Source organism: Ambystoma mexicanum, chromosome 12 (assembly GCF_040938575.1).
Source record: "Ambystoma mexicanum isolate Mex_15411 chromosome 12, UKY_AmexF1_1, whole genome shotgun sequence".
NCBI classification, from domain to species: Eukaryota; Metazoa; Chordata; class Amphibia; order Caudata; family Ambystomatidae; genus Ambystoma; species Ambystoma mexicanum.
In genome coordinates, this window is record NC_090936.1 from 619,525,249 (window position 1) to 619,551,832 (window position 26,584).

A 26,584-nucleotide genomic window follows, 5' to 3' on the forward strand; every position below is an offset into this window, starting at 1 on the left:
TGTGCCTTATCTGCATGCCCCAGGCCCATCCATCCCACCCCCTCTATCAAAGGCGGTTCGCATCCGGGGATGAGCGCTGGCATGGGGGGCTGTGACGGGCGCAAACGGCCAAGGTGCCTAACATCATGTACACTTCAAAAGGTATCCCACGCCCAGGGGCCATCGCTCACATGGCCTCCTCAAACCCTGTGTCTCCAGGCAGGCCTCCACTGAGGCAGGCCGCCCCCCTGCAATAAACATAATACCACGACATACACACGTCATTCATTCACAAACACACCCCTGTTTCTAATACTTTATAAACTTGATATTTCTCATGAGAAATTCTTTGTGCTTTGCAAGTCAACTCCTGACCCTTCTACCTGAGAAGCACGGAGATCTATGCTAATCTGCTTGTCGCCGTGCTATCTGTGACCGCTTCGAGCAAACTCGTCAGTGTGCTACCTGTGGCCATCTACCTGTTCTCCTGCAACATACTGCTCGGCCTGCTGAATCCAACTGTTTGTTGGTCAAGGTAAGGCCATGTATCCTAGTCATAGTTCGGTCATTTTTACATTTCAATCTATTTGCTATTACAGTACCCAATAGAGCTATGGTCATTGGTCTCATTGCTATTGACTTGAGTTTCACTTGTTATGCTATCAATAGATCTATTTATTTTCATCTGTGTCAATTGTCATCGAATTGCATCCTTCGGGGGTCCAGTCTATAATGTAAGCATGGTTCCTTTTCGTGCAAGACAAAACAGAAATTTCTGTAATTTATGCAAATACTAAGCCGCACATGATGAACTGGTATAGTTCCAGCGACCAAAACAAACCTTGCATTGAGCATGGTGTGGTTCATTTACTTTTTTATGACATTTTTATTCATCAAGGTTTTATAATAATCTTGATATTTACTTTTCAGAATTTTCAACAATGCCTGCCTGTTCGATTAGCGGTTGCCCTTCGAAGACCCATGCTAAATCTGAAGGCACTACAATGCATGTATTCCCAAAAACAGTTGATCGAATAAGAGAATGGGTCAGACATTGCGGATATCCATTGGATGAGCTGGAAAGTAGAGTCCAACAAGTCTTTGAGGACAAGAGGGGTGATCGATACCGCATCTGCAGCCGGCACTTTCCCTCGAACATGTACACCACATCTTGGGTAACAAAGAAGAATAAACGGCGATCGACACGAAAATTGCTTGCAAACGCTATTCCCACTCTATTCATCCACAATCCGCCGCTGGTGAGTCAAGTGTCTGTTTTTAGCTTTAGGCCTTGCAGTAGTGTGTAGGTAGCCGAATGGATTCATTGATATTTTAGGTGTTGTTTCCAATTTGTAATACTTTCGACATTGATATGAGTGTATAGCTTTTTGAATAATGACATTTATCAATATATTATTTTTAGATTTCATAACCCACAAACGAAATCTATATATGGGCACAGGGAACTGTGTTATATTGCGCATTACTCAAGTATTCTGTCTCCTTGCATGGCAATTTTAAATATTGGCATTTGATTATCAAACAATAATTTACCTTTACAACTTCTTGACTATCCCTTGAATCTGAAGCAAGAACATTCTACTTCCGTCACGTGCTTGCAGTTATCAACCACTTCTAGTGCGTATCAGGTAATCATACTTGGCTATTCCGCTACAGACTTGTTTTATGCATGTCAAGTAATAGTTTGCATGTATCGTGTGATTATTTTACCAATTGTTTGGTTATTGCTTTCCAATTGATATACACCTTAGTTGTCGTCCCCTGGTGTTTGTTTTCAGTTATAATTAGTGTTATCCACACTAATCCAAGTACTGTCTTTCAGGGAGATGCTGAAGCGTCCACCACATTGACAACAGCCCTAGATGTTCTTCAGCAGCCCGAGGTATGGATATTGACAGCTCAACTGACCGTGATCATCAGGACTGGAACACTTGTCGTTTGATTTTTCCACACCATGTTTCATTTGTGGTTAGCCGTTGATATGTACCTGTGCGGTCGACCCCAAGCGTGTGTTGTGTTTTCAATATTGTAATCCTTACTAATGCAAATACTATGTTTCAGGCAGTTGTTGAATCGTCAACCCACGCACTTGATGCGAAGCCTGACATTCAAGTAATTCCGGTGGAAGCGGGACCATGCGGATACGAATCGGCGCAACAGCTTTCGGAAGTGCGCACCACATTGACAACAGCCCTAGATATTCTTCAGCAGCATGGGGTATGGATACTGACCGCTCCATTGAGCGTGATCATATAACCTGATTCCATTTGCTATACTTTCTTCCCTATTAACGCACGTACTGTGTTTCAGGAAGTTGATAAAGCCTCCACTGCAATCACAAGATCCCATTTAGATGATGCAGATGTAAAGAAATCGGAGAAATAAGTCGATTAAATCTGATCATTTTTAAATATTCCTTGATTCTTTTAGACAATGCAACATTCGTGGTTATCTCTTTATATGTACCTGTGCCGTCGACCCCCCGTGTGTGTTATGTTTACAATATTGAAAACCATACTAACGCAAGTACTGTGTTTCAGGGAGTTGCTGATGCCTTCTCTTCAATAGAATCATTTGTGGCAGTCCATGTAGAGCCAGAGGTATGGATACTGACATCTCCATCGAACTAGGTCATCAGAGCTCGAATACTTGTTGTTTGATTGTTCCACACAATGTTTAAATCGTGTACATGTGTGTTCGTTCTCACGTGCGTTTTATGCTAACAATATTTTGATACACAGTAATGAAAATACTATGTTTCAGGGAGTCGATGGAGCCTCATTCCGTGCTGTCTATGCGGATACAGAAAATATAGTCGTTGCAGCGCAAGAGGAAGGGGAGACATGCGGCTACGTATCGGAGCAACAGCGTGCAGATGTTGAAGGTCAAGTCAAAAAAGTTGCAAAGAAAAAAACAAAAATAAGGTTAGTTACAAACAGTTCATAACTTTAGAAATTTTTTTGTGCTGGGGACTATTTTATGTTTTTTTCCAGTCAATTGTACTATACTTTATCTTGTGTTTAAACTGAACATCCCTTTTCCAATCTGTCCTCTAGTTACCCGTGGGTCTACAAACTATACATACACAGACACTGAAGTGAATGAGAGATGTTGCTTGCCAGACCATTTACACTATGGAGGAACTATTAATTCAGACGCGGCATGTTGAGACTCGGGATGCTCATGTCCAATGGCCAGAACATGAAATTAATGTGCCCAGAGAATCCAGCAAAGTTGTATTGGACCATTGCTACAGTACGACCGCACCGCCGCAACAACATGATACTGGATGTATTGAAGATAGCTCTGAAGTAGTCGCAGATCAATTCACACAATCTACACCCGCCAAAAAACTGCCACCAAAAAAGCTGTCCACATTGTTGTGTTCTCCCATCAATGTTGAGGTAGCAGATGTTGAAATGACAGAGAATGAACCAGCAGCAGCATTCACTGACGCATCAGAACTTGATAGCAGCGATATTTCTTTCAAATGTGGTGATATGTCCTCAACGTCACAGGCCGAAACAACTTTGACGCAGGATGACAGTCTAATGAAAGAGGGCAAATACATAGTATTCGACAGTTGTTTGATGGATATTATAAGTATGCTGAAATGTGGACATTCCGTCAGAGGGCAAGTATGTGGGAAGCCATTGATTCATGTGACTCGTCAAAAACAAGGCAGTAACGTCACAATACATGCCGCCTGTAGATTACATCATACGTTCTTATGGTCTGCACAACCGATGCTGGGGAAACTGCCAGCAGGCAATCTACTATGTGTGAAAGGGGCCCCTAGGGGTCCCTCGTGCTATGGAGACAAGGCAATGACCATACACGAAAAAGATGCGCCAGACACAAGGTTTCAAAATCCCAATGCTAGGGTTTATTGCAAGCAAAAGATAGTACCAATTGGTCAATTCTGATCTCACGCCGCACGACGTGAGTTTCCTAGACCTCGAGGGACGCAAGAGAGCGAATTACATACATCAGTTACATATATACAAAATGCATATCATACAATCAGCAAAGTCATGTTCAACACCCCTCTGTACTAAGTCCCTTTGAACTCGGGATGACGATGGACATATCCGACTAATAAGACGATCATAATGCTTTCGATGTCTATTCTAGTAACAATGTGCAATTTAGAAAGTGCGGAGGCATCTTTTAGAACACGGTGGTTATGTTCTTGGAAGCAATCTGTACATGGGGGAAGAGCCACATTCCAAGCTTTACTATCTATGAGGTACTATTCGTGTCCTGGGATCCGACATGTTCTAAGGGGTTTTGCGAAGGGGGGCTGTAAGAGAAGCATAATTCAAGCCTTTAACTGTATTATTCTAACATAGTCTACCATCTTACGAGACTAGCTGGCAGCTGTGAAGCGATTAAATGCCCTGCAGCTTCCTCCCAAGGCTACAGAGAGGGAGCGTGGGCATTCCTTTCTGGGCTACTCATGAGGAGTTCAGCAAACTCTTCAGTCCCGCGACCTTGTCCTTTCATATTCAGACAACAATGTTAACAGTTGAGCAGAGTAAGCAGAATCCGCAAGAATTACAAGCTGCAAAGCAGTTTTTTAGACAGAAAGCAATGAGCAATGGTTAACAAGCAAAATGGCAATTCTGCTACGTTTAAAATGGCCGCTTGTTGATCAAGCATAACAGTCTATATTTCTATAATTCGGTGCATAAGACGGTTGGCCCATGGCCATCAAGTTACGTCTGTCATTCAAATGAAGGGTATTCATTTTTCCAGATTGACAAACCCTCCTTTTGGCCCTGTGCCAAACGTCTTATTTATCCATTGTATCCTCCTCTTCTGAGGAGGAGTCTGGGGTATCTGTATCTGAATCATCTCTATCATTAATGTCTATCGCCATGAATTGTTTTACGATTTTTGTTTCCTCAGTGTCTGTTATTCCGGCCATGTGTTTGTTTTCCTCTCAACACCATGTGCATACATCCCTTAGTACATCCATCAGTTATTTCAGTGCATATCATTGGTAAGCATTGTATGTAACAACAGCATGTTATGAATATCCCAAGTACCATCATTAGTATTGAAATTAACTTCCATCCCCAAGACCGCAATAATCCCCATAACCAGGATTCTATCCCCCAACCCCCTGCTTCAGTAGAGAGGGTGGAACTTATGACATGTAATTTCCGGATTGCTTTAAATATCATAGGGGAGTAATCATCGATATACACACAGCATGCAGTTTTTACGAGCTTGCAAACTCCCCCACGATCAACTAATATTATATCGAGAGCCATCCTGTTTTGAAGTGCCATCAGTCTTATTCCTTTTTCTTCTAACGTCATATTCAATAAAATATCCGTTGTGGAATCTATTGTTTTTTGTAATATTCCAGAAAGTTTTCTTATATTGTAAGAGTTTTCTATTTGGGACAAGAGCGGTATAAATGATTTGGCTATATCCATTGCTATCATTCCATCCTCACTACTCCTTTGAGTTCTACCTTTTGTTCGTCTGGCTACTTCTGCTGTTTCCAAGAGGAATACTCCTGGAAACAGTAGACCTAGGTAGCATGTACCTCCCCAGTTCCTAGGTAACCATGGATATGCTTTTCTCCACATATAAAATAAACAGGGTCTCCCACGTACACGGGTTCTATTTCATGTTTTAAAACCACTGTGTTCAGGCAGTTACTAAACGTTGCCAATTTATAGGAACCCTTTTTCTGTAGACATAGGGGAGCAGTTTTGGGGCTGTGATCCACTGCATAGGCAGGGGGTACAGCATCTTTGTTCCATTCATCCCTCATCCGAAATGTCATTACTGATGCTCTTTCTGCTGGTGGGGTTGGTCTATTCTGCCTATGTAATCTATCTAGTCTTGTTATTTTTCGTGTATTCTTTCTCACCGGTTCTAGTGCAAATATGTGAGCTTTTTGGAATATGGAACAACCCACAGGTCTCATGATTACTTCCTCACATTCATTCATATTGGTCTCATCTAGCTGACCCGTATTACTCTTGCTCCATTTCCCAAAGAACATTGCACTTAACGTTACTTCACAGGAATAAATCAATGGCAATGGTTGTGCATACCATCCTATCCCTTTCCCACCGTGCTGTGGTAAATGGGCGCAAACCCAGCAATATTTTTTCTTTAACACCGCATGGGTCATGTTCATGATGAGCAACAATGTATTGTTGTCGTAACCTTCTCTATATCTTTCTTCCATTGGGGACAAAGTACCAGTGATTACATGAACCGGGCTTTCAGTAGCTGTTTTTGGCAAAAGTGTTTCTAATGGGTGTACGCATTCCAGGAACCATAATGTAATAGCTGTTATTGTTGGTACTACCATACTTAAGAAACATAGGACCAATGTCCAAATTAGTACCTTATTCTTCTCATCATGCTTTTTCCCTAAATTTACAGTCTCTAAATCTATTATCTTTTTAGCAGGGGTGCAGGAGGAGGCTGAAACCGGTCTTGACTTGTTCTTCATCATCCTTCTTCTTGCTGGCGAAGTTCGTTGTGAATGTCTCTCGTTCTTGATGCCAGAAAAGTTCAACGAAAAATGTCACAGTTCAATTCTCCAGCCTTTTCACAGCCTAGATCATTTATCCACTCCGAGCAAGATTAGTTGTTCTTTCTCCCACTGCTCAGACGATTTCTGAACAGTTCTTTATTGATAGAGTACCATGTGCATCCAGCTTGTCCCGCTCTGGCTTAGGACACAGGTACTCTATAAGCGCACCGAGGAGCCGTGAGTTTTGAATTGTCCGACTTGCACAATTCTCACACTTCTCTCCTCTACGCCCCTGGTTCCTACTCCATCCGTGAGTAGAACCAAAGGCCAAAAAGAAAAGCACCAAAGATCTGTGGATCACTTTGTCTGTCGAGGCCGCAGATTATATCTATTCAGTCCTGCTATGGTATGATCCGTGAATAGTGCCCTTGCATTTTCAGTATCAGGCTCAGTGTCTGCCTGTGGCACAATGATGGGCCGCGATGGGCGTCGTGAGTTAGATTTGGAAGGATGTTGGGTGGACAAGGAAACAAAGAACTGGATGTTGCCAAATTGTTACGTAACTGCAATGGTTATAATGGTGCATAGCCCTACCCACATTTGCGCAAAGAAAATGGTACAGCATTTATCCACAGTATGGAAAAATGAGCACATAAAAAAGAATGCAGAAAGACTAGCGCAGAGCCCTTCGCCCACCCCTGAATCTCTTCGGTCGTGGCCTCAGCCTGCATTTCTTTGACTGTGGCAACTCCATTCTCTATCATACAAGGTACTTCCTCAGTCTGTACTGTCATCATTTTATTCCCCAAATCTGTGGCTGTTTGCTTCGCAATCCTGTCTGCAAACGCGTTTCCCTCTCCCACTCTGCAGATTACTTTCTTATGCGCCTCGCACTTTACTATAGCTAGGCGTTTTGGAAACGTGAGCGCAGACAACAATCGCACAATCAAAGGGCCATGCTGAATCCTGGCTCCATGTGATGTCAAGAAACCCCTCTCAGCCCAAAGTCGACCAAAATTGTGGACCACGCCAAAGGCGTACTGGCTGTCAGTATAAATATTTACGTTCAGATTCTCAGAGAGTTCACAGGCTCGGGTCAGTGCTATTATTTCTGCGTCTTGTGCCGAATTGTAGGGGATCCTTCTGCTCTCTACAACTCTCTTTAGGGTAGTAATTGCATATGCGGCTGTTGATGTGCCATCAGGTAATTTAAAACAAGAGCCATCGCAAAATAACTCCCTATCTGGCTCTTTTTGCGGGATATCGCTCAAATCAATCCTTCCCTTTGTTTCTTCTTCAGTGATCATTAAACAATCATGGGGTGGTGATTCGTTGTCACCAATTTCTGCTATGGGCAGTGGCATTAATTCTGCAGGATTCAATGCGCTACACCTCATAATTTGGATGTGGGCTGCAAACAAGATGAGCTCATATCTTGTCAGTCTAGCTGAGGTGAGGTGTTGCGTCTGCATCCTATTTAATAGAACGTCTATAGCATGTGGCACCATCAGAATTAAAGTGTGCCCCAATATCATTCCTTCCGTTTGTTTCACTGACGCAGCAGCCACTGTGACGGATCGCAAACATCGTGGTAGTGCGCGCTACAGCGTCCAGCGTGCAAGAAAAATAGCCACACAACCTATTTCTTCCACCTTGTTCCTGTGTCAAAACCGCCAATGCACATCCTTCAGTCTCACTCACAAATAGTCTGAAGATCTTTTTATAGTTAGGAGTGCCTAAAACTGGCGCAGCACACAATTCAGCTTTCAATTGCTCAAACGCTTTCTGACAATCCTCATCCCTCTGTAAAGGCATCTCTGCATCCTTTTTAGTCAACTTTATCATCGGCTTCACAATCAATGCAAAATTACTGATCCACTGCCGACAATAAGAGGCCATGCCTATTACAGCTCTCACTCCTTTTTGAGTTTTTGGAATAGGCATACTATAAATACTTTCTATGCGTTCTGGTGTTAATCTTCTCCCTTCTTTCGAAAGTAGGTATCCCAAATAAGACACCTCCTTTTGATTATACTGGAATTTCTTCAAAGTTGCCTTATGACCATGGGTCGCTAAATGTGTCAAGAGTAATACAGTACTTTCTTTGCAGATCTCTTTCGTGTCAGCAGCTAATAACAAGTCATCTATGTACTGCAAGAGTACGCATCCTTCGGGTAGTTCTAGCGTGTCTAGTTGTTCTTTTAGCGCTCTGCTGTAAATGCTCGGGCTTTCTGTGTATCCTTGTGGAATGCGTGTGAATGTGAATGATCGACCTCCTAGAGTGAACGCGAACAGATATCTACTGCTTTTATCCACTGGGATGCTAAAGAATGCGTTCTTCAAATCAACTACACTAAAGTATTCTGCAGTGGCCGGTATCATTGTCAGTATTGTTGTGACATCTGGGACCAAAGGGAATTGTGGGTCTACCACTTTGTTCAATGCGCGCAGATCAATTATGAAACGATAGGGTACTTCATTGCCTCCTTTCTTGTAAACTGGAAGAATCGGGCTGTTGCACGTGCTTCCTGCAATTTCCTCAACCACCCCCAATCTCACTAGGTCAGTAACAATGCTTTTCAATCCCTTCTCACCTTCAACAGAAATCTTATACTGGGGAATTCGTGGTAGTGTTACACCTTCTTTCAGAGTTATTTTTGCTGGCTCTATTTTCAAGCATCCTACATCGTTATCATGCATTGCCCACAGACAGGTTGGTTCTCTACTTAGCTCTTCTGGCAACTCTTTTGACATAAATTCCATCACTGGTGCATCGTGAGGCCACATCGTGAGGAACACCCCGTCTGCCTTACAATGTATGACTGCCCCCAATTTTCTCAACAAATTTAATCCTAGCAAGTTCTCTCCACAATTCTCTGTCAAAAGAAATGGACACTGTTCCGTAAATGGTCCTATCGTAATTGGGACAGCTTCGGACATGGGGTTAATTAATGGTGTACCTGCGAACCCTACAGAAACATTCTTTTGCCCCGACAGTGGTATCTCCGGAACCAAGTGGTGGTCTATCGAGCACTTCAGTGCCCCTGTATCTACAAGGAAACGTTGCTCCTTATTTCCGACTCTCATTTCTACGTAGGGTCCTCTCTGATTCACGGGAATAGACACTGGTTCCGACCCCTGCCGTGGGCTGTCCTATCGCGAAAATAACACATCGTCCGATGTGTAGTCACCGCTACTGCTATAATACGTGTTTGGTTGTGTATCAAAAATATTCCCATTTCCCCCTCGATGTCCTCCACTCTGATCATTTCTCTGTTGGCCCTGCCCGCCCTGATTTTGGTTCGAAACACTTTGGTTCAATGTCTGGTTCTGTTGTGCTTGGTTTTGCCATATGATTGGGTTTGAGTACCTCCATTGGTATATCCCTGCTGCTGCTGCATGTTACTTCTGCTTGGGCCTTTCGACCCCTGATGTCCTCTGTGAGGCCTTCTCTGACCAAACCCACCTCTATTCTGTAGGTGCGGGCATTGTGCTCGCCAGTGTCCCTCCTCCTTACAGTATGCATATTGATTTACTCCCAATGACACCCCGTGCATATTATTCAAATTTCCCTGGCCTTGTGCATTACTTCTACCTCTATTGTATCCAATGACCTGCTGCAGCAACAGCCATACTATCATTTGCATTGCTTCCTTCCTCATCTCCAATGGGTACCCATTACATATCTCACTTACTTCTTTTATTGACGTTCTTTTATTAGACATCCATCGCATTGTTTCCCCTACCCATACCTGCAATCTTTGTTTATCGCCTATCTGTTCCGGTATCGGCAAATGCTTTGTACTACCTGGAAAAACTCTCGGTCATGATTTTTTCATACTCAACCTTGATGCCTCCTTCCTACCTTTCTTAATAAACTCTCTACTATACTCAGGTGTAGAAAACATTTCAGCATATCTGTCTTCCATTTCATTCTTTACTTCAATCGGTTTGTGAACATGTTCTCTTACATCCTCATCTCTTTGCTCACTGCGTGCTAACTTTTTCAAATCTAACAACCGCTGTGGCGGTAAATTCCCAAGTATCTTTTTCCACTCTCCCACCAGAATTTCCCCATGCATTCCAACACTACCTGTCTCTCGTCTCCTCTTCGGTACCCATACAATGAGGCCAATGCTGCCGTCTCGTCATTTCCTTCTATGTACATTTCTGCCTCTTGCCGTAATTCAATCTTTCTCTCTTTACTGATCGCGCTTCGAGTTACCCGTCCAAATCCTGTTCCTTCAGCCCTGCCTCTCGCCTCCCCAGTTTCAATCTCGACTTCGGGAGGGGCGGATGGTGCTGAATCTGTCTCTAAAGCGGGAGATGCGGATGGGACAAGTGACACAGGTGGCATCTGTGAAGGGCCTTGCTGGGTGCTGGGAAATTTTGTGTCTGCGGTCTGCGCTTGTGGGAGGGCTCGAGCTGTGGGTGGGGCTTGGGTTAATGCTTGAGTGAGGGGAAGTGCTTGGGCTACGGGAGGGGATAGGAGAGCTATTGGTTGGGCCCACGCAGTCACTGCTGGCGTGTTTGATTTCGATTCTGGTTTTGGGCCTCGACCCGTGTTAGTTAACAAATGTTCCATTAATTCATCTGCTATGTGTAGTTCCCGCTGCGGGTATATTCTGTCTATGTTCATCTGGTCCTGTCTCCCTTCCCGTCTTAGACTCTCAGTCCACTCCTCCTCTTCCTTCTCTTCTGCTATCTCAAGTTTCGTTTTATGCCTACACGCATGCTTCTCTCTACTCCTTAATCAGAGCATCACTTCCCTCCTCCAATCTTTGACGGTCTCAAAAGCTGCAGGTCGCGCTTTCTTTCTAATCAGCACCCTCTCTAGGTTATCTATTCTCCCCATCTCAAAACTACCATTAATCAGCCACTGATGATCGGGTTGCTTTCTAGTTTACCTATACCAAATTTCACAAAATATTATCGCACCCACACCATATTTTGCATAAATATCATAGGCCGGCGTTCCCCCAGGTGGTGCACTTTGGCCATATTACAAGGACTGTCTACCGCAGCTGAAAAGTCCCGCTAAAGGGGACAGTACTCCAGGCATGTTTCTTTAACCTTCCCCTTTGGTTAGCCAACTTTACCTGGATGTTTGAGTTTGCAAAATCAACACTCTACCAAAAATCAGGGTTCTCTTTGAATCGGGGAATGACTCACCTGATAAAACAAGTCGCCTGTTCTAACGCACCCTCTCGCCACGTCGTGTCTGTGCTTCTCTGCTCGCCTCCTTTGCCCTCTGGCCCGGTACGTCGATCAGGGATCAGATGTGTGCAGATCTGCGGAAGGAATCTCTCCTCTCTTCTACAGGGCGCCCCGTACACTTCTTGATCCCGGCTCGGCCGGCCCGTCCTCGCCGTTCTTCCGCCTTTACTCCGTTACAACGTATACGATGTGGCAAGTGGGGGTGGGTCCCTATTCGGGCGCCATCTTGAAAGGGGCCCCTCGGGGTCCCTCGTGCTATTGAGACAAGGCAACGACCATACATGAAAAGATGCGCCAGACACAAGGTTTCAAAATCCCAATGCTAGGGTTTATTGCAAGCAAAAGATAGTATCAATTGGTCAATTCTGACCTCACGCCCCGCGACGTGAGTTTCCTAGACCTTGAGGGACGCATGAGAGCGAATTACGTACATCAGTTACATATATACAAAATGCATATCATACAATCAGCAAAGTCATGTTCAACACCCATCTGTACTAAGTTCCTTTGAACTCGGGATGACGATGGTCATATCCGACTAATATGACAATCATAATGCTTTCGATGTCTATTCTAGTAACAATGTGCAATTTAGAAAGTGCGGAGGCATCTTTTAGAACACGGTGTTTCTGTTCTTGGAAGCAATCTGTACATGGAGGAAGAGCCACATTCCAAGCTTTACTATCTATGAGGTACTATTTGTGTCCTGGGAGCCGACACGTTCAAAGGGGTTTTGCGAAGGGGGGCAGTAAGAGAAGCATAATTCAAGCCTTTAACTGTATTATTCTAACATAGTCTACCATCTTACGAGACTGGCTGGTAGCTGTGAAGTGATTAAATGCCCTGCAGCTTCCTCCCAAGGCTACAGAGAGGGAGCATGGGCATTCCTTTCTGGGCTACTCATGAGGAGTTCAGCAAACTCTTCAGTCCCGGAACCTTGTCCTTTCATATTCAGACAACAATGTTAACAGTTGAGCAGAGTAAGCAGAATCCGCAAGAATTGCAAGCTGCAAAGCAGTTTTTTAGACAGAAAGCAATGAGCAATGGTTAACAAGCAAAATGGCGATTCTGCTACGTTTAAAATGGCCGCTTGTTGGTCAAGCATAACAGTCTATATTTCTATAATTCGGTGCATAAGACGGTTGGCCCATGGCCATCAAGTTACGTCTGTCATTCAAATGAAGGGTATTCATTTTTCCAGATTGACATGTGCAGCTGCATCACTTTTTAGTGGCTCCAGTTTTAGAAAGTTAGAGTCTTTCTTTCAGTTTGTGGGACCCCATTTGATTTAAGAAAACGCAGTACTACAATGATTGTCTGTTTCCGGCCATTAGTGATGCTTGGAAAATTGAACAATTGTCTCTAGCAAGTACATTTGAAGGCAAACGATTCAGGCTAGCTGGCGATGGACAGTGCGACAGCCCTGGATTTTCTGCCAAGTACTGCACCTACCACTTTCAGGACATGGATAGTAAGAAAATTGTGAGTTCGGTGGTCGTGCAGGTAACACAATGTACATCCTCAGTGGGCTGGAGAAACTAGGATTTATAAAATCAGTGGAATATCTACAATCGAGGGGAATGCACATCGACCTCATAGCCACGGACAGACACGTGTCAATTGCCAAGACAATGAGAGAGCAGTTCCCACATATTAAACATCAATTTGACGTATGGCATCTTGCTAAATCAATCAATAAGAAAATCTCGGCTGCAGGGAAAGAAAAAGGTTTGGAAAGTATTTCAGAGTGGTCCCAGTCTATCAGCAACCATCTTTGGTGGAGCTCCAAAACTTGTGAAGGGTCAGTGGAAATACTACTTGAAAAATGGCGGTCACTGATGCACCACTGTACCAACATGCACCGCTGGTCAGAAAACCTACATTTCCACCAATGTGAACATGGCCCTTTATCCCCAGTGGAGGCACGGAAGAAGAAGTGGTTGAATCCATCTTCACCAACACACAAAGCCATTGAGAAGATGGTTTTCGATAAAACTCTATCAAGAGATTTGAGGGTACTGACAGAATTCTGTCACACAGGAGGTTTGGAGGTGTTCCACAATATGTGCCTAAAGTACAGGCCAAAGCGCTTGCATTTCAGCATAAAGGGTATGAGACATAGGACTCTACTTGCCGTCTTGGCCCATAACGAGAATCTCGGCCGTGACTAAGGGTAATGTAAGGATGCCTCGCTACACTAAGGACTTTTCAAAAAGAAGCAAACAATGGGTGATCAAACCAGTCTATGAGGAAATGGAGTTCGAGTTTGTCAAACACCTTATTGTTGCTGTATTAGAGAAGCACAGATATGGAATTTTGAACGTTTCTGTGCAGAGCACTGATTCATTGCCACCCAACATTGCCACTGTGCCATGTCCACCCAAAGGAGAGCTGGTTGTGAAGTAGAAATCCCGGTTTAAATAATTGTAATACGATTGTCTTTTTGTAAATACATTTTATTGTACAGTGTGCATACAAAGTACGCTAACCCTAACCCCTACCTTCACCATCCTGGGTGCCGAACTACCTGGGTGTAATCTTTGAATTCTCTCTCTATTCACCTCATATTGCTGACCTTGTCTATATGTGTATGTATATATTTTTGTTGATGTAACTAATTTTCGCAATCTCTTATAAATGCTGGGCACTGTTAACCGAGGGGAGGCTTGCATATTGCAAATAATAAAACAAACAAACAATAAATCTCACTTTCAACTCAACTCCTCGGGTACTTTATACTTTCCCTGACCTTCCCCAAAAAATTAAAAGTCTCAATAGTTATGGTTCTTTGGGGCTTCAAAGCTTGCAAACAACGAGGACATAATTGGGGCCTTAGAACGTGCCAAGCGAGCCGTTGCAGATCGGAGAGATGCCAGTTTGCATTTGCACATTGATGCGCACTACATAGATGGATTTCGAAACTTCAAGTTCTCACAGATGGCTTTCCTACGGGATGTTGCAAAGAAAGAATGTATGCTCATTTCTAGTGAAGGTCAGCAGCTTTGATTTTCAGCTCGCGCCCTGAAGAGGCCCACAACTCGCACTGGCAGTATAAGGTTCTATTGTTTTTTGACCTTGAGAGACAGGGACCATGCAGAAAGAACTTCATTTGAGGGTGGGTTGGGGGGTGCAATAACGTAAGAGACGATAAGGCAGAAAATTCTTAAACTAGACCGAGTTTCATGTTAGTTCAGTATACGAAAAATCGTTGTCAAGAGCACAGTGGGATTTACGGACTGCATTACGCAGAGACACAATGGAAATTGCAAATATAATGTAAGTAACTCTTTAGACGCTTTTATACCGGAATGAAGAATTAATGAATGGATGCATGAATAAATGAATGAATGAAGAGCTTTGAAAAGGTTTGTGGGATCGTCCTTGTAGCGGGCACATGGGCATGCAGGTCCACATTCCACACGCATGTAGACAAAAAGTCGTTTCTCATTGTGTACTACCCTCGATTTATTTTGTTAGTTTTCGCATTGATTTTAGAGCCGAACATACTCCATTGCACTATCCTTGAAAGCAAATAGTTTCAGCTCGGCCGTAATAAATAATATGAATGATATTAATAAAGATCGGCTGGCGATACTAATTATAAATTTTATGTTTTCAAAATAGGTATTTCCTTCCCTTTTGCCCCTGCCACCAGTTTCAGACATCGGCAGACGGTTTCTTCAGCCGCCATTTGCAGCTTAATGTAAACAACTGCACCATTCTGGTGATCTTATGGGTCGATCGCCAAGGGCCCATATGCTCTTATGCGGTACTAGCGGCTAGAAGCAACATATCAACCTTTACGCTGGCCTAGTGCCTACTTGATGGAACAGCCTTGCGGTTCGACGTGCGACAAAAGTGCTTCTTTGAACGAAAACCAACACCCTGTGTACCATAAAAGAACAGCGCGTGACTCACGATAAAATCTTACGGATTTGCGGATAGAGATAAAAGAAAATAAAAGACTTTCGGAGTTCATATGGCAATTGCAGAATATTCTATAAACATTTAATGTCAAATACATGTACTTTACCAAATGTACCGTGTTGCTGTTTGATTTTAAAGTACAGTTTCATATTCCGAATTGTGGCGCGCTGTGTTGTGAGTTGATCTGTGTTTGTTTCCGGGTTCTGTGTGAAGTCGCGTAGAAGACGAATGGGTGCGTTTGCCTACGCAGCACAGTAACGTCACGGAGAGAGGCGGGGAATATGAATGTTTTCATAATGTCAGGCTCAGGGGCGGGGGATATGATTTTGTGCCGTAAAAGTAGGTCAGCCAAGGCGATGGGGGAAATGATAGGATTATCACAAAATGGCAGCTCCCTAGTGCCTGTTTTCGCGTGCATTTAATGGACGAAAACTCGGGTAAGGTCCATAGGAAATTTTTCTAAAATCGAGCGGCTTAGGCTTAAAAACACATGGCCGACCCGTAGGTGCAATAAAAAATTTTGACCGAACCATTCCTTTAACGACTGCTGTGAAAATAAATAAACAGAATAGGTTGATAAAATGCAATTTTCTGAAATGTACATAACATTACAAATACTTTGGTGCTACTGTTTGTGTCCTAGTAACAAAGTAGAATAACATTGCACAAGTCCATTTTTCTTAACAAAAATATATTTTTTCTAACAGGAGAAATTATTCTACATGGAAATCTGCAACAAGAGCACGGTGACAGAGTTCATCTTGCTGGGATTCTCCGGCCTTGGCCAGCATCAGGGTTTACTCTTCTGGCCTTTTCTCCTCTTCTACATGACAACCTTATCTGGTAACCTCATGATATTGAATATTGTCTCCATAGACTCCCACCTTCGTGCCATGCCAATGTATTTCTTTCTTTGCAATCTCTCATTATTGGATATTTGTTACACGTCTACAATAATGCCAAAGACATTGGCTAACTTTTGGATGGACACCAACACAATTTCCTATGATGGCTGCCTGATCCAGTTATTTTTCTTTGATATGTGCACTGGGACAGAGTGCCTCCTTCTTGCACTGATGGCATATGATCGTTACATTGCTATTTGCCACCCTTTGAGATACACCACCATCATCAATTGTAGAGTGTGTCTCCACATTGCCACTAGCTCCTGGGTTGGGGGGATACTTAACTCTTTGTTGCACACTATGATGACAGCTCAATTGTCATTCTGTGGGCCTAACAAAATTCAACACTATTTCTGTGATGTTCCGCCCCTGCTAAAGCTTTCTTGCTGTGACACATACACAAACAATGCTGTTCTGTTTCTCATCACCATGTTCCTTGGTGTAAGTCCCTGTTTCTGCATAATCATGTCCTATGCACGGATCCTCACAGCAGTCTTGAAGATAAAGTCCTCTAAAGGGAGGAGTAAAGCATTCTCCACCTGTAGCTCCCACTTGATCGTTGTTATATTATTCTATGGGACTGGAATGTTTATATATGTGCACCCATCCTTCGGCACGTCGCGTAACACTGACATATTAGCCTCTGTGTTTTACAGCATCATCACCCCTATGATTAACCCACTGATCTATTGCCTCAGGAACAAAGATGTGATGAAAGCTCTGAGGAAGGCAATGATAGGACGCGGTAGCTTCAGTAGACATGCATAAGGTAAAATATTTTGGAATGCTATATGAATTCATATCTTGTGCAACCTTTCCTAAAAGTACTTTCATACTATCACCAATTCTCCTATCTACAGAAAACATTGGTTGAATCACCAATTGGATACCGTGGGCCATTTGACATGAGGAATGTGTTGCCTTTCTTGCTTCTTTAGCTATATTTTCTTGATGATGGAATGTCTGAGTGACAGCAGAGAACTGAAATATATGCCCTTTTCCTGTAGTTAGTCTGTTTCTATGTGCAGAAATCCTATGTACCGAGGGCTGTCACACGATTTGTTGAGGCCCGAGACAAAAAAATGTGGTGAGTCTCCCTTGCTATTTCTTGCACTGCGCCATCAACCATGCAAATAGGGGATGTAAAAGCCTTCCCTTTAAGTTTATGTGTGGTTGGCATAAATATGTTGATGACACCCCCTAGATTCAACTGGGCTCAGCTAAAATCTGTGTCTCCATTGCACTTACCATCCAAAAGACATGTATGGTAAATCTAGAGACCAAATACACAGAACATCTTTCAAAGATCATGTCATAGTCTCCCAATGGATGTCATCTTCCACCAGTATTTAGGGTCATGAGCCATGAGTCTTCCTTGTGCACTCTAGTCAGAGGAACTCTGGGAACCTTGCTTTAATAGGAGATGCAGTATGACATGTCCATCAAATGCTGTCATATGCAAATTGAAGACAAACTAGCTATTAAGATATTTCCACAGAGTATGTGCTCGCTGTTGGAATCTATGCAGTTGGTGAACAGGTTCAAGTGGATATTGATCTTGATACCTAAATCCTACCCACATGTCAATCCCATCTAATCTTTTGGTCCCTTCTTGTTTTGCCACCCTTTCCCCTACTTATGGAGCCTTCAAGCCTCTTTTGTTTTGCAGTTGGTGAGCATTTGCAAATCGATCATGGTCACATGAGCTAAACCTCACCCACCTGCTGAGCCCTGCCATTTCCTTTCCTTTCTTAACTATTAGCTCAAGACACTCTCTCACCCAGGCATCCAAAATGTTCAGAGGTAGAAAAGGGCAATTTGTGTTTGGATGTGTCCAGACCAGAAGGACCGAGAACCAGAAACCCTGCTCCTCTGACATTGGTTAAGCTCCCTCGAATATTTGTTTCACCCCTCGCTCCCCCAACAGCCCATCCCTAATCATAACCAACAACGCAACTCACCAGCAGCATCATGGACAGAGCATTGCGGCAACCACACCCTCATTACCATAGTTCCCATCAGCACTCCATCATCCGCCACTACACGAAAATTGATGTTCGCCAATGTCAACTCAGAAATCATCCATGCAGCAAACATCGCAGACCTCACCCCTATACATGACCTGGAAGCCATCTTCATTACTGAGACCTGGCCCACCTCCACCCACATCCTAGCTATCCTCATCCTCATGGCTACAGAATTCTACAACAAGGATGTCCAAACAAGCAAGGCAGAGGTCTCTTATTGTTTGTTTGTTTATTTTATTTATAAGGCGCTCCGGACCCAGGGGTATATGGGCGCTCAAGAAGATGATTACATGGCAGGTGTATAATTTAAGCAGTTTACAAGTATACAATACAATAGATACAGAGCAGTCAAAAGTGAGCATTTCGCAATACATATGAAGTGAGTACATGGGGGGCGGGGTTATAGAGGCTGTGTCAAAGGGCGTGCAGTGATGGTGAGTGCATACTGGTGTGTATGTGGGGTGTCCCAAGGACCTAAGGTGGTACAGGTTATTTATTCAGTAGCCAGGTGATGACCTGGGTTCTAAATGGTTGAAAGGTAGAGATGGATTTGATGTCCACAGTTGGGCGGCTAAGACTGGGAAGCTAGATCCACCGGCTCTTATACGGGAGAATTTGGGCACCAGGCTTAGTGTGTTGGTGGATCTAGTGATTCTGGTGGTGGGTTTCAAGGTAAATTTGTCAGTCAGATAGGGCAGGGCAAGGTGGTTGAGGGCTTTGTAAGTGAGGCAGATAGTTTTTAGATCGACTTTTTGTTGGATGGAGAGCCATTTAGAAGATTTTCTAGTAGCAGAGATGTGTTCTCTCCTAGGAATATTAAGAGCAGCTCGGAGTGCATTATTTTGGAGGACTTGTAGTTTATTGATTACGGATTTGTTAGCACCTACATATAAGCCATTGCAATAGTCAAGTTTGGACTGAATAAGTGCTCTGGCTAATGTGAGGCAGCTATTGGTGGATAGCAGTGTTCTGCAGGCCCTGATCAGCTTACCTGTGTAGGCGGTATCTGAGACGGTCATATTGATGTGTTTGGATAAGTTGGTATTGGTATCTAGATAGAAAGCAAGGGTTTTAACACTTTTAGCGATGGGAATAGTATTACCATCAATGGTAAAGTTGGTGTAGCTGGGACTAAGTTTCTGGATGGTTTTGGGGGATCCGACAAGGAGCAATTCAGTCTTGTCATCATTCAGGCAGAGGCCATGTGTCGCCATCCATGCCTGAATGATGGAGAAGACTTTGTTGATCCGGCTAATGTCTGTATTGTAGTTACCGGATAGAGTTAGGAGTATCTGGGTGTCATCTGCATAATTGGTGTAGGTGACACCCAGATGGTCCAGCTTGTCGAATAACGGCTTTGTAAAAATGTTGTACAAAGTGGGCGAAACACATGAGCCTTGTGGGACACCACAAGTGATGGGAATCGGGTCAGCCGCTGCTAGTGGAGAGAAGACGCGCATGGTCCTGTTATCGAGGAAAGATTGGATCCATGTGATTGCCGACTGGGAGAAGTGTGCTACCTTTGACAGGTGGTTATAAAGGATTTTGTGGTCAACCAGGTCAAAAGCAGCAGAGAGATCTAAGAGAAGGAGGATGGCAGCCCTATCTTTATCTTTAAGTTCATCGATCTGACTTTTGAGATCAACAAGGGCCGTCTCTGTCCCGTGTTGAGGGCGAAAGCCCGATTGACGGATTCCTAGTAGTTGCTTGGTTTCTAAGTATTCTTGAATTTGTATGTAAGCCACTCTGTCTAGAATTTTTAGTAAGAAAGGGACGGTGGTGATAGGTCTATAGTTGGTAGGTATAGACGGGTCAATTGTTGGTTTTTTTAACAGTGGTAGAACCCATGATTGTTTCAAGTTACTTGGGATAGAGTTGCTGGTGAATAATAGGTTTATTAATTTGGTGATGAAAGGGGATAGATCCCTGGCTGCGTCGTTTATGATCTGGGCAGGGCAACTGTCCCCTTTACAGTTAGAAGGTTTCAAGGAGGCAATCATTTTTTGTACTTTGGGTATAGTTACCTTTTTGAAGGTAAAGCCTGAGTTGATAACAGTGAGTGATGATGGTGGGGTTGGACTAGGTGTTGAGCTTGAGGTAAGTTGTTGTCCTTTTATGTTTAATTTTAGTTTGAAGCCCTGTGATCTTGTTGGCAAGGGCATTCTGGATGCCTGTGCAACAGGGTTTGTCATAAGTGCAGGTATCTATAGATGGATTGGGGTTTTCAAGTTCCTTCAATATATTAAATAGTTCTCTCGTGCTGGAGCCTGCCTGGGTTATCCTAGAGTTGTAGGATTCTTTTTTAGCACATATTATTTTATTTTTGTAGAGAGCGGTGATAATAGTAAGCTTAGTTCTGTTATCTGGGGTAGGAGTGGTTTTCCATAATGTTTCTAGTTTACTTTTTTGTTGTCTGAGAAGTTTCAGTTCAGGAGTATACCAAGAGTTTAGGTGAGCTTTTGGTTTACCTTTGCGCATTTTTAGCGGGGCAATGATGTCGATAGTTTTAGCCATGGATTCTTTGTAGGTGTTGACTAGAAGGTTTAAGTCATCTGTGTCTGGTAGAGCGTTCAGACTGGGAACTACCAGAGGTATTAGGGCTTCAGCTGTGATGTTGCTCTTATTCCGAGTTGGGCAGGCCGGTACAATAGGTGTTTGTTTGGGCACAAGGTTATTGATATTGATATCTAGTGTAAGGAGATGGTGGTCCGTCCAGACAAGAGGTAGAGGGTCCTTGATGGTGATGTTGCAGTTAAGGTCAGCTACCCAATCGAGAGTCCTACCTTTCATGTGGGTAGGTTTGGAGCAGAGTTGTGTGAGGCCATGCTCTGATGTAGCGTGGGTGTCAAGAGGGGGGTCTGTATATTAGATGCAGGGTAATAGTGCTCTTGGGGGAGGTTTGCACTTTGACTGTGAGGTGTTCACATGATTTTAGTGAAGAGGAGGTGGCTAGTCTAATGTCAAGAGAGGATTTGAAGATGATAGCTACACCACCTCCACAAGCGTTAGGTCTGTCTGCTCTGAGGATGGCATAGTTATCAGGGATAGCTAACGTAAGAGAGGGGCCTGCAGCGTCGTGCAGCCAGGTTTCAGTCACTGCAAGGAAGTCGAGGTTGTTGGACAGGATGATGTTGGCTGTCTCTATAGGGTGGGCAACTAGGGATCTAACATTTAGAAGTGCTCCTTTTATATAGTGGGTTCAGGTTATTAGAGATAGCAGTCGGGTTTTTAGTTTTGGTGGGCAAGTTGGCTGGATAGTTCCTATTATTGTTGAATATTCTAGCTCCGAGTCTGTCATTGCGCTCAGTCAAGTAGGGAGTGGTGGTGTTGTGTATGTCTGTTTGGACAGTGGGTCTAATGGGGCTGCAACCATGAGTTGGGCGTAGTGGGCTCGTGCTAGGACTATCAAAATTGCTTAGGGCTAGGGAGTCAGCTGAATGGGCACTGCTGTGGGTGGGACAGGCATGTGTGGAAGTTTACAGAGAAGGGTGGTGTAGTGGGCAGGAAAGGTGTGGGGCAGGCAATAGGGTGATGCCTTGGGCAGGCAGGTCCAGCTAAGCCGTTTTTGTATGCTATGTAGCTATTACCGCTACAGGGTACATTGTTCTGTATGAGACAAAATGGGAACATGATAAAGGTGAACCAGAGTTGCATAGTGGTGGCAGTAAGGCAGTGGCACAGTGTCGAGGTAAACAATATGGCGACAGTTGTCAGATGATGGTAACAATACAGCGAGACATCAATGGGGGTAGATCTGTACCAAATAATGGCGAAAGCACAGGGTCAGGCTAGTCACGCATGGAATCATACAAGGTACACAGCAGGGCTAGTATAGTTTGGCAACAGTGGGTAGAATAGTATCAGGTAATGGCGACAGTGACAATGCTATCTTAGGGTGAGGGAACAGCTTTCAATAGGTGCGGACCACGAATGCTAGTACAGTTTTTCTCTTAGAGCTATAGCTGTGGCTGGGAACACATTAGGGAGAGTACAGTACACCTGGAGCAATAGCGGCTACTTGGATGGATACAAAAATCCATACATGTATACAGTGTGCCATGAACGCAGGATAACAAAGTGTAAGGCGGCTGAATAGCATTAACAACTTGGTGGAAGTGCAAGGTAAATCTGGTGGGCAGAGCGAGCATACGTTAAGTAATACAATGTGTTTGTTAACCGACACAGTAATCTTACATAGTAACTTATGTGCATTTGCATATCTTACATTACAAGGTGTATGTATATGCTATGGCAAGTTGGTTAGGTTATGCATTGCAATGATACAGAGTAAGGACAGCAGGCCACTATAAAGGCTGCACTTACAAGGAGTGGGGTACCAATGTGCGGATGTCACAGTATCACAGTTCTGATGAGGAGGTAGAAGTCTTATGATTACAGAAAAAGACTGCGTGCAATGTTGTAGGGGCGATCAGATAGGACAGTGTACCAATGACTGGCGAGGAAGGTAGGTGGCTTACCTGGAGCAGAGAGGAGGCAAGTGGTCAGGGCCCTGGCTCCTATGGTTCCGGACAGGCTCAAGACAGGGGAAGCCTTTGTGTTGCTGCCTTCGTGTGGAGGCTGGCTCTCATTGGCCAAGAAGTATGGGGCAACGGCCAATCAGTGGCCAGGTTGGTGCAGCTGAAGATTTCAGTGTGCTGCTGGACTGCGGGATTGGGGATCGGCCATCTTTAAAGGTGTTTGCCTCATGGCGAACAATGGAGGTCGGCAGGATGTAGGCAGTGGAAGTGCTGCATATGACCTGAGGTTGAAATACTAAATCAGGCGCTGCAGCGCGGGTCAAAGCGCGGCCGTTCCGCGATTTTAGAAGTGAAAATCCGATTTTATAAAGCGTCGTGCCTAGGAGCATTCCTTCCCTTGCAGACGCCCAGAGATTGTAGATCTGCATATTGGCCCCTTCACTTGCAGACACCCAGAGTACAGACACCCGTGAGTCACCGAGGTTGTATTCCCAGCAGGGCAGGTGCGGATGATGGGGAGCACCGTGTGCAAAAAAGTTAACATAGAAAAATGATAGGAAGCAGGAGAGGTTGGGGCAGTGGCCTAGCCGGGCCCAGGCACCATTCAGCCCTCCCGGGGACCTCACAGGTGGATGGGTACAGACACCCATAGCACAGTGCCGTATAGAGCTGTAGACCCCATGAAAGGACAGTGCACCGCGCACCGGATGTTCATTCTACGCAGCGAGACGTGGCTTCGTACCTGCTTCATTATTCATTCACAAGGCATCATGGCCATGCACCCATCTGGACGTCACCACCATTGGCTCTTTTGAAAACCTTTCCTGCCCCGTCTCACTCTTTCCAATAGATGCAGTCATTTTTCATCTCATCTACAGACTACCCAAGCCAACACCTCCTTCATCAAAGATGTCACAGACTTAGTCACCATCATGTCCTCACACATGCCAACATCATATTCCTCTGTGACTTCAACATCCCTGGCAACCCAGCAACCAAGTCAATGAAGGAATACCTCCACTGCCTACTCAACACTCTCAACCTCACACAGTACATGAAAGACCCAACTCACAAAAAAGGTAATATCCTTGACCTCAAAACCACTGCCCTGCCCACCCTCCACCAAAGCTCTCAAATCTCACTCATCAGGTCCGACCATCTAGCCATCCCCTTGAACATTAGTCATATCAAACAAGTCAAGCAAACCCATTGGAAACCCAGCAAACAAGGCTACAGATCATTCAAGAACTTCCCAGTGCAGGCTCTCACAGACGAGCTTGCCTAACTCCACCTAACATGGGCTGATCTACCTCTGACGAACCAGGACTGTGACTCACATCTCCAAGAACTCAACACCAACCTCACAACCACAATGCACCCTCATACCTAAACCTTCCACACCCATGTGAACTCAAGAAGTCAACTTCAACAAATGAACCATCAGAAAACAAGAAAAGGCTTGCTGAAAATCCTGTAGTACATCCGACCTCACACTGCACAGAGAACTCTGTGCTACATGCAGATGACTTATCACAACTGCCAGGGTCAACTACTACCAAAACACCATAGCAAGGCCAACAATGCAAGAAAATCCCTCTTCAAAGTTATCAAGGACTGCATCAAGCTTCTGCCTGACCCACTCGTACCTCACGCCATCGAAAAGACCACCGCCATCAACTCTTTCTTCATCAACAAGATTAGCATGATCCACCAACATAGACACCAACGCCACAACTGACAGCACCCTACACATCCCATCCAGAAAAATCACAACTAGATGGACAACCTTCAAGACTCTAACTATGGAAGACCTCACTGCCAACGTAGCATCCCTAAAGACCACATTCTACATGGATAGCATCCTCCCTTCTAATCATCAACAGCTCCCTAACGCAAGGCAGCCCTCCCTGGACACTCAAGACAGACAAATACACTTCTCAAGAAAACAACACTCGATCCTGATGTCCACAGCAACCATCGCCCCATCAGCCATCTTCCCTTCCTAGGTAAGATGCTTGAGGAAGCAGTAGCCGCGCAACTCCTCCAACATATGGAAGCCATCTACTCCCGTCAAGTCCTATCAATCTGGCTTCAGACCCAGATGCAGCACAGGAACAGCTACCATTGTATTGTATTGTAGTAGCCATTTACATAGTGCCTTTTCCCATTTGTAGGGCCTCGAAGCACTTTGTGTTGGGAACACCCTTGGGAACCGAAGTCCAGGTATGGGAAAGTTCTGAGAGGAGGCTTAGGATGTGTGTGTGCATTTGGTCCAAGATTAGGACTTAGGAGGGCTGGCTAGGCACCAAAAAGCAACCCAAGAGGCTAGGCATGTGGACGGGCGCGGAGGGAGGTCACAACAGAGAGTCAGTATAGGAGACTTGATATGTACCCAGCCAGACCAAAATTTGTCATATGTTGTTGCTGTATTCTAATGGCAGAGGTGGGGAGGTAATTCTGGTGTTTCAGTTATGGTTATGTGACTAGTTAGATCATATTTTTCATAGTCATAGCTGCATTCTTAAGTGCGTGGATGGATAGCCGTGCCTGCAGCCAATGTCCGCCGAAGTGGTGCGTATGTACATACCTTCAGCTCTGATGGAGCTTGCTGTATCATCCGATCGGCTGTAGGGAATAAAAAGCCAGCTACCTTTGTAGATTTTCTATGCTCTATGGACAGGCTACCCTTAAGTCTGCCATGTGCAATTGGCTGGATGTCCTTGTTGTTCCTCTAGTCGGGACAGAGAGGCGGCCCTAGAAGCTAGGATAATGGGATTTTCTGAGCTTAATCGACAGGTTACCTTTACAGTCTTACTACACATCTTCAAAGTTCTACAAACGCTGGTGAAAGGAGTCAACTAGGTGAGATGTCAAGGATACCTAAATGCAAACACTGTGTATTACAATAGCTAACCTATGCAGTTATAAGTGCAATGGAGCATTATCAACATGTATCTTTGAGCGTTGTGGGTGGGCTAAACATCATAAGGCATATATGCTCTAAGTGTGACACGTGTTAACCTGTATTTGTTTGCTTCTAGTTGCAATGCCCGGTTACCTGTATATCTAGGTACAAACTCATGACTGTCCTTACAGGTGTTGTCAGCATATACACGGGCTGGTGTCAAGAAACTGAGAGGTCCAGTACCATGACCCCAGAGCAGTGGTAAGCTACCTTGACAGGACTTTTAAGCACAGCAAGGGCAATCTTCATACATCTTCTTGGTGCAATTAGCAGTCTGTTGTGAAGGCATCTTAGAGTATGACACAGACAACAGATCCTGAATGAACAATACAAGTTTATTATCTTAAAAGTCAGGATGGAAAAAAAACCTATCTTGCCCTATCCTATGGTCGGATTTCCCTGCCAAACCAAAACTAAGGAAAGTCCAAATGTTCAAATTAGGGATCTGTCTGTGTCCAAGACCTATACTTGCCCTAGCAACTAATCTATACAATGTGTAGTGATGTTAAACCAACAAAATAGTGTTCAACAGAAAGTTTGCAGCACTTCATGCTCCC

The 26,584-nt window shown here is 44.2% G+C and overlaps 1 long non-coding RNA gene across 1 annotated transcript in view; it reads left to right on the plus strand.

The window, feature by feature from the left end:
- Positions 1–26,173, plus strand: part of LOC138513910 (uncharacterized) — a 519,082-nt gene extending 492,909 nt beyond the window's left edge. The window contains exons 6-8 of the long non-coding RNA XR_011281841.1: positions 16,360–16,495; positions 17,256–17,326; positions 26,159–26,173. This is a non-coding gene — a long non-coding RNA (uncharacterized lncRNA). The remainder of the gene's footprint in view (positions 1–16,359; positions 16,496–17,255; positions 17,327–26,158) is intronic.
- Positions 26,174–26,584: the final 411 nt, after the last annotated feature.